Here is a 7,874-nt window from a genome sequence, read left to right on the forward strand (position 1 = left end):
GGTTTACTGTAAAGTCTACTCAGGTTTTATATGCAGTCTAAATCTGCAAAGTAAATACAGCTGTTATTGTAGTAAAGTAAAAATTTAAAAAATGCAATATGGAAGTATAAGGTTTTATTCAAAGGAGCTTGCAAAGAAAAGCGTCTGGACTTCTTTAAGTTACTTGAAGACGTTTCACCTCTTATCCGAGAAGCTTCTTCAGTTCTAAGGTCAAATGGTGGAGAGTCCCAGATATAAACCAGAGGGACAAAAGGACCCCCTGATGATCCTCTAATCGCCTGAGCCAAGGTGTGAAACTGGGTGTGGGTCCCAATCAGCCAGAGTTTCGGGTGAGTTCATTGTGAAACCTGGCCCCACCTTATCATGCGAATTCCTGAGATCAGATGGCCCAGGATGTGAGTGGGCGTTAAGGCGTCTGGGAAGGGATCTCAAAACTGGATTATAGATGGCAGAGATAATCCAGTTTTGAGATCCCTTCCCATGAAATGCAGTGTCAAAAGCACGTATTTTTACGTCTGAAACCGTAGACTGAAAACTGTAAAGTAGGCTGTAGAATCAGTGAGTGTTTCACTCAGATTAAAGAAACAAATGTAACAAATAATCAAATACAATTTAGTTAATAAACAGCAACAATTCAGTGACATTAAATGTACAGTGTACTTTATTCTGTGGGAAAGAGCAATATAACAACACCTGATATTACATCAGTCAAGTGTAGGTCAGGACTTTGATTTATTTACTGATAAAGAATTAGTAGGAAAATCTAAAACTGAAGAAAACTGAATCGTTTGTTTTTAAGAACCGAATGAATATCTGCTGATTTATTTAATTTTTTTAGGCTGTAGTTTTTATTTTCCATACACTGTCACAGACTTAAGTATGATTCAGTTGGTTCAGGGTATTTTAGTTAGGGCTTAAGATGGTTTTTCTAGTGATTTTATAGGATATAAGGAAAATAATATATGTAAATAATTTTCCCAGCCCTACTAGTGATAGCATAAACTCTAAACTTTACTGCCACTCAGGAATGAACTTTTCTTTGGCACAGTGGCATGTTGTGTCCCATAATCAATATTTTTATTTCTATGGAACTTTATACACTTTAATAAAGCCAAAGTTTCCATTTTATTAAAGTGTGGAGGCAAATACTATATTTATGATAGTTTACTGCAGTAATAATGCTAATAATAGTACTTTGCAGATTCCCTTTATCCACATCCTTTATCCTCCAATCTCAAGTCCTCTACCAGAGGCCTGGGAGCTTTAGGGGCCTATACAGTATCTTTGTTGTCCCTAGCTGTGTGCTATTCTGGACAGAGATGTCGGATGTTGTTTCTGGGATCTGTTTGAGTTACTCGCCCAGATTGGGGCTCACTGCCCCAAGTACTGTGATTATCACGGGGGCCACTGTTGCCTTCACCCTCCACCTTGGGCTTTTTTTGTTTGTGTTTGTGTCACTTCTTCCTGATGTTGCTATCATCTGGTATAGTTACATCTCACATTATGGGCTTCTTCCTCTGCTTGCCCACCACTACTATGTCCAGTTGTTTAGCCAGTTTGTCCATCTATTTCTGGAAGTCCCACAGGATTTTAGCTCGGTCATTCTCAACATTTTGACCATTTTGACCTTGGAACTTTAAGGCCATACTTGGCCTAGATGCTCCTGTGTACTATGCTAGCCACTTGGTTATGGCATTGTTGGCCAGGTACTGTATGCTTTGTCTGCTAGTATCTTGCACCCTGCTGTTATGTGCTGGATTGTCTCAGGGGCATCTTTGCACAGCCTGCACATGGGGTCTTGTCTGGTGTGGCAGACCCCAGCCTCCTGTGCTGCTATGTCCAGCCATTGGTCGGCTTTCTCATTGTCAACTACTTTTTCTGTCTGTTGGATTTTATTGTATTGTATTGGAGACAAAGGCTGAAAGGTCTGTAAGGCTGTTGGACTATGATGGTGCTCTGTAGCCTCTGATTCTCCAAAATAAGATAAATGTTGTACTATCCAACACACACAGCTCTGAGACTTTGAAATTCATTTATATTTATTTGTATTTTTTATTTTCTTATTGAAAATCCACTTTAAATATATTCCTGGTTACACTGTTACACTGTAAATACCTTTCTTGTTTTTCTATAAATTGCTCTCAGTGTGTGTTATTCTTTTGGGCCTTTGCTGTGACATGAATTTCACCTCATGTAAATTCATGTGCTGGAATGACCCAGTAAAAACACTTGAATCTTTGAAAACCAATTCAATTGAAATGCATTTCGATTAGTTAGTCGTTACCAGCCTTCATTGCTTTGGTTAAAGCGTAAAGGCAACAACAACAACCATGTTCTTATGAAGCTTATCAGTGTATTCTTGCTCTAAGGAATGAGTTATTCCATGTGGAAAATTACCAAATAATCCGAAGTTTCACAAATTAGCGTGTACTTGTCCCTTTAGCAGAACAGTGTACACTACCCAACTGTCTCACTTTCTGGTTCCAAATTTGACCCCAAATTCCCAGTTGTCTTTTACATGTTCTAATGTTTGTTAACTCCATGTGAGCACTGAGACAATATGTTTTTGTCTTTTGCAGTCAATTTTCAACATCTCTGTCCTAATATTACTCCTCCTTATATAACTCCTTTTATTCCTTGAGTATCCGTCAGTCTTCACATTGTTAATATTTAAGTTTAGTACTCATTTGAACTTTATTCACATATTATAAATAAAATCATCCATGACATAAATTATTAGCTAATCATAAGTAATACTGTATATAATGTGATCAAGATTAGATTATTTTATTGTTTTTTTTCTTACATTGTATTTGCTAAACAGAAAGTTAAATGAGAAGACATGTAATACAAGAGTTCTTACACAAGGGGGCAGCATCCTCATACTAATGAAATCCAGCTATTTCAATGTGAGGTTTTGGTTTACCGCCCACTAAACAAGAACAGTGGCCTGTAGTTTTATCTGACATAGTTTGTAGGTTTGATAGACACATTTTTGTTGTTGTTTTAAGCAGTTGTTTTATTCACATGTGGATTATTAGTGTTGACCTTTATGCCATTTAAATTGCACTGGTTTGACCCCTGTGTTGATGTGGAACAAGAAGCATGACATAATGCAAACTTTTAAACGGCTTCCTTTGTGTATCTGCAGCATGTGCCATCATGATGACTGCTGTTCGGTCAGGGAGTCACAAAGAGATGAGATTATCCTACAGTGTATAGATACAGTAAGTGTTGCACTCACACTTCAGGGAAAGTATCAGCTAATAAACCAAGCAGAGCACAGACGGCCTTTATTTATTGTGGCGTGCTGGAACATTTTTATTCTGTCACACTGGGCCATTTTGATTAAAAGCAGGGTAAGCGTTAAGATTATTACAGTTGAGCTTTTGTTCAACAAACTGCTGTCGAGAGCCATGACTCATATGCCACTCAGGATAACAGGGGAGAAAAGCTGCTGTAAGTGTAGACTCGAACCTTTTAAACAGCTATTATTAATCTTCATCTTGTTTCAAAAACACAAAAAAAATTGGTTTGAGCTTTAAATCTTGTCACACAAAGTAAAAGAAGAAATTGATTAATAAAAGAGGGGAATAAAGATTTTAGAGGAGCATTTGTGGGGATGCGTGTTAGTGATGAGAAATGAATTTTCAGTTGTTTACAGAAACCTCAAATTAGAAGAAATTGTGATCATCTAAAAATGAGGCTAAGTAACAATAATTTAAAATGCTGTTAAATACATAACTCTAATGTACAGTAACATGGTGAGCAAATACTGACAGGTCAGAACAACAGCATCCTTCATATTGTATGGTACAAACCCTCCAACAATTAACAACTAATTTAGCTGAAAATTAGCAATTAAAACCCAGAATTGTTACCATGAAAGCCGACTAATGAGTATTACAACAACAATTAGATGTGTTTTTGTTTTATATCTGCCCTCTATACATATTTCCTGTGTATATAAAAGTTAAGATGCTTTTAAGGTTAATTATTTGTGTCTTTAAAAAAAAAATCTTTTAGCAACTCTGGCTGCTGAATCTTTTATGTCTATAATTTTTTGGGAATGGAGATTGGAGAAAACACTCATATTACACTGAATGAGGAGCTTTGTAAGTCCTGTGCATTTGGAGGCCAGTAATACAACACTGTCTGTCTGAGTCAGCCACACTGGGCTGGATTCATTCTCAGAGTGCAAATAGATCAATTGCTGCTCCTAAATGAAACTTTCCCGCACCGGTTGTACCTGACAGATAACTTGCCATCTCTGCACTTTCTGATCTGCTGTACCAAGGCAGAACTCGATGCTGACCGGCCGCTGCTGGACGCTGACGGAGCCCGAACAGCTGGAGAGCATCGTGTATTTCTGCAGGAGGTTGGGACACTTGCAGCTGGGCGGCCGAGGCGTGGAGCTTGCCTCGGGGTAAGCCTCTTGTGTGAGTAAACACCATAACAATCAGGCAGAGTTGCACGCTTCCTGGGTCGGGGATTTTTCTGGTATGCCAGAACAATGTCTGACACTGTTGTGATGATTGAATTTTATAGTCTGGCCTGACTCAAGTGTGCTGAAAAGAAGTGTTTTTATGGTGTCTCATGCCACAATGAATAATGTTCTGCGAAGTGTGTAGGCTTTCTCTGTAAGTGTGATGAGGCAATATTCTGTTTTTATCACTGATTACCGGGAACGTTTGAGTCAATTATCTGTCTGCGCACAGCATTTCAGAGAACTTGAAGATTTAAGTGTCATGCCATATCAGCCGTCCACCTTGTCACTCCTTTACTTAGCAAACGTGCCCCACAAATTTTAAACCAGAGCTGAACTCGGCTCCTCAGATTTCTCTGCCTTCCAGACAATGAAATGCCACGTAAGTCCGCTCGTCTCAACTCTTGAATTTGACTTTGGCAGCAGTCTTTCTTTTTGACTGACAGATGAGCGAGTGATACAACTCCATCAAAAAGTGCAGCCTGACAGTCTGATTTGACAGCCATCTTCAGACCAAATATACTCCTTGTTCCTGGCACTACATCAACTTGACAGGAAGAAAAGTGGTTTAAAGAAATAAGAAAAGAAAAAGATTTGGCTCTCTACTCGGCTATCCATTTCACTGTAAAAGGACAGAAAAAAGGTTCCCTTTGTGCTTCTAGCCTTTATAGACTGTTACACAATACTTATGCCTGTCAGACCGCTGATTATGAGACTGTAAAATGTCAAAAACAGATAAGAAATCACCTGACAGTCAGACTGATTTGCCATTTTAGTTTCACGTCATTCGTGCCGCCTGACATCGTGTCCATTTTGATTTTGGTAGGAGGGTGTTTTGTGCTTGAGCCCATCCTACCAAAATCATTCCAATGAGTGACTAACGTAATGTTTTTAATGCAGAAATGTGTCCATCAGGTGTTATTTCTGTAAGTCAGTCTAGCACAAGCCTTTCTCATGCTAGTCACCATTCTTGTGGACATTTTTATGTTACTATATTTCTAGCTTTGCCTAGGGAAGATGATGTCCTCATTTTTAATTACAGCAAAATTCTCCAAACAGGAAATACAGCAAGCAGTGACCTGCAGATCAGAATGATTTAAATTGCCGACCAAGTTAGCAACTGTGGCTGTGAAGCAATTAGCTGATTAATCCAACTGCTTGACTTACACGTCACAATTTAAACCTTCCAAAAGAAATGGAACCAAAAATTAATTTGTGATTTGTGAACAACAAGTCTTAAAGAAACCACAAAAACAAAAAAACTACAAACAAAAAGAAAATGTTAATAATGAAACAGTATTACATAGTTATACATTAGCAGCTTGATGTTACACTCACTGGACACTTTTTTAGGTATACCTAGTACTGGTTTGGACTCCCCTTTGCCTTCAAAATTGCCTTATTTCTTCATAGCATTGATTCAATAAGGTGCCTGAAACATTCTTCAGTTTTGGTTTGGTGGATAGCGACATGATATCACATTGATTTCACATTGCCTGTGTAGCCCTGTGTACTGTAGCCTCAGTTTCCTGCTCTTGGCTGAGTGTCACCCTGTGTGGCCTTCTGCTGCTTCTTGTACATCTAAGATGCTCTTCTGCATACCTTGATTATTTAAAGTCACTTAAATTACCTTTTTTCTCCATTCTGATGCTTCGATTGAACTTGTCTTGGCCGTGTTTGCATGGCTAAATGCTGTTTGTTGCTGCCATGTGATTGGCTGATTACACATTTGTGTAAAGCAGCAGTTGATCTGATGTACCTAATGAAGTGGACAGTGACTGCATGGTATACCGGACCCTAGGTAAAACAAATACAAATTGAGTGTTTAAAGCAGTATGAAGTCAAAGCGTTTGGCTTACAGGGATTACTTTAAACAAACAGCGACCTACTTCATTTTGGTTAGTATGGATATCCTCCATTGTAATCATGCACAAATTAAGAAAAGCATCATATTAGGCTAATTTTAATATACACGCTAACAAACGTCCCTTAATAGCCATTAAGTTGTATCGTTTTTCAATAATTCAGGAATCTGACTTGTTTCCTGCCATTAACTGGGGGGCGGGGCTACGTGGAATCGTAATCTAGTCACAATAATCCTTCCTGTACTTGTGCTGTCATCACTCGAGTGTGTAAATCCTCATCACTGTGATCATGTGATACGCCTAAATTCTGCTCTCCCATTTAGCCAATAAAATTCACAGGCTTAAATCATTCATGGCAACCATTTACATAATTTATAATTAAATCACAACCTGATGGCATGGAATTTATTAATAGTGAAAGTGGATGTGCCACGATGGTGATATACTAATTAATATCTTTAGTTATCAGTGGCACGTTGCTCACTGGGCCGGGGTTGGTTATGGGGCAGGAATAATGCATCGCAACAACAAATTATCTGTGCATTTAAGTGGGAATGTCCCGGAGTGATGGCCACAATATGCATTTGCCTGAAGAACTTAATGGGAGACTCTTCCTTATCAGAGTTGTCACATGTTGTGGCTAATCATTTTAAACACGTCAAGCGCAGGGCTAATGCATTTTCATCCTCCAGCTCCAAAGTAGGGCTGCAGGGCGTCTTTATTTGCACTGTTTCCACTGTCCGTTATAAGTAACTGTATGCCACGCATGCTCTCGGTAACACACTCATACTGAGAGCCGCATTGTTAGCACGGATTTAAAATAGATTTCTTGACCCATTGCTAAATTGATTGCAGCATGACAATATTTAGTCAGAATTATTGGCTTGGTTTCTGGGATCTGCAGTGTAAGACTTCTGTTTTTTTTATATTCACTGACTTTTTCTTTCTTTTTTTAAATACACAATTGTTTAAAAAGTCAGCTTCAGGTTAAGTAGGATCAACAGTATTGCCACTGTATGAAAAATCTAAAAAAGGTTTAAATCTACCTTAATGTGCCAAAGGATTATAGTAAAAGGGTAAAACAAATTATACATAAACACATAAAATGCTAGAAAAGAGAAAATGCCCATGTGCTTTAAAGTGTCAGCCTCTGAGGAGGTACATGGGATTTTTTTTATAGTGAGGAAAAATAAAAACAAAAGCTGCATTTCTTTTGAGCGTTAGTGTCCTAATAAAGCTTGATAATCCATAGATTGAATAATAACATAATGGTCCCTGTAAATGAAATCACAGCGTGTTTATGGGGACTGCTGAGAGTGACTGGGAAATTGTTACTAGACGCAGTTGCTGCTGTTGACTTTGCAAGAAGAGGTTGATGTGACCTGATAAAGACATCCTATTATTTGCAAAAACACACGTGTCAGGCTTGTGTCACCAAGCACCTTTCCCTCCTCTCTGGTGAACTCGGCATATTCTTGGCTTCGACACTTAATTCAGGCCCAAACATCCACAGAATCTCCCCA

This window comes from Rhamphochromis sp. 'chilingali', assembly GCF_963969265.1.
Source record: "Rhamphochromis sp. 'chilingali' genome assembly, chromosome: 22".
NCBI lineage: Eukaryota > Metazoa > Chordata > Actinopteri > Cichliformes > Cichlidae > Rhamphochromis > Rhamphochromis sp. 'chilingali'.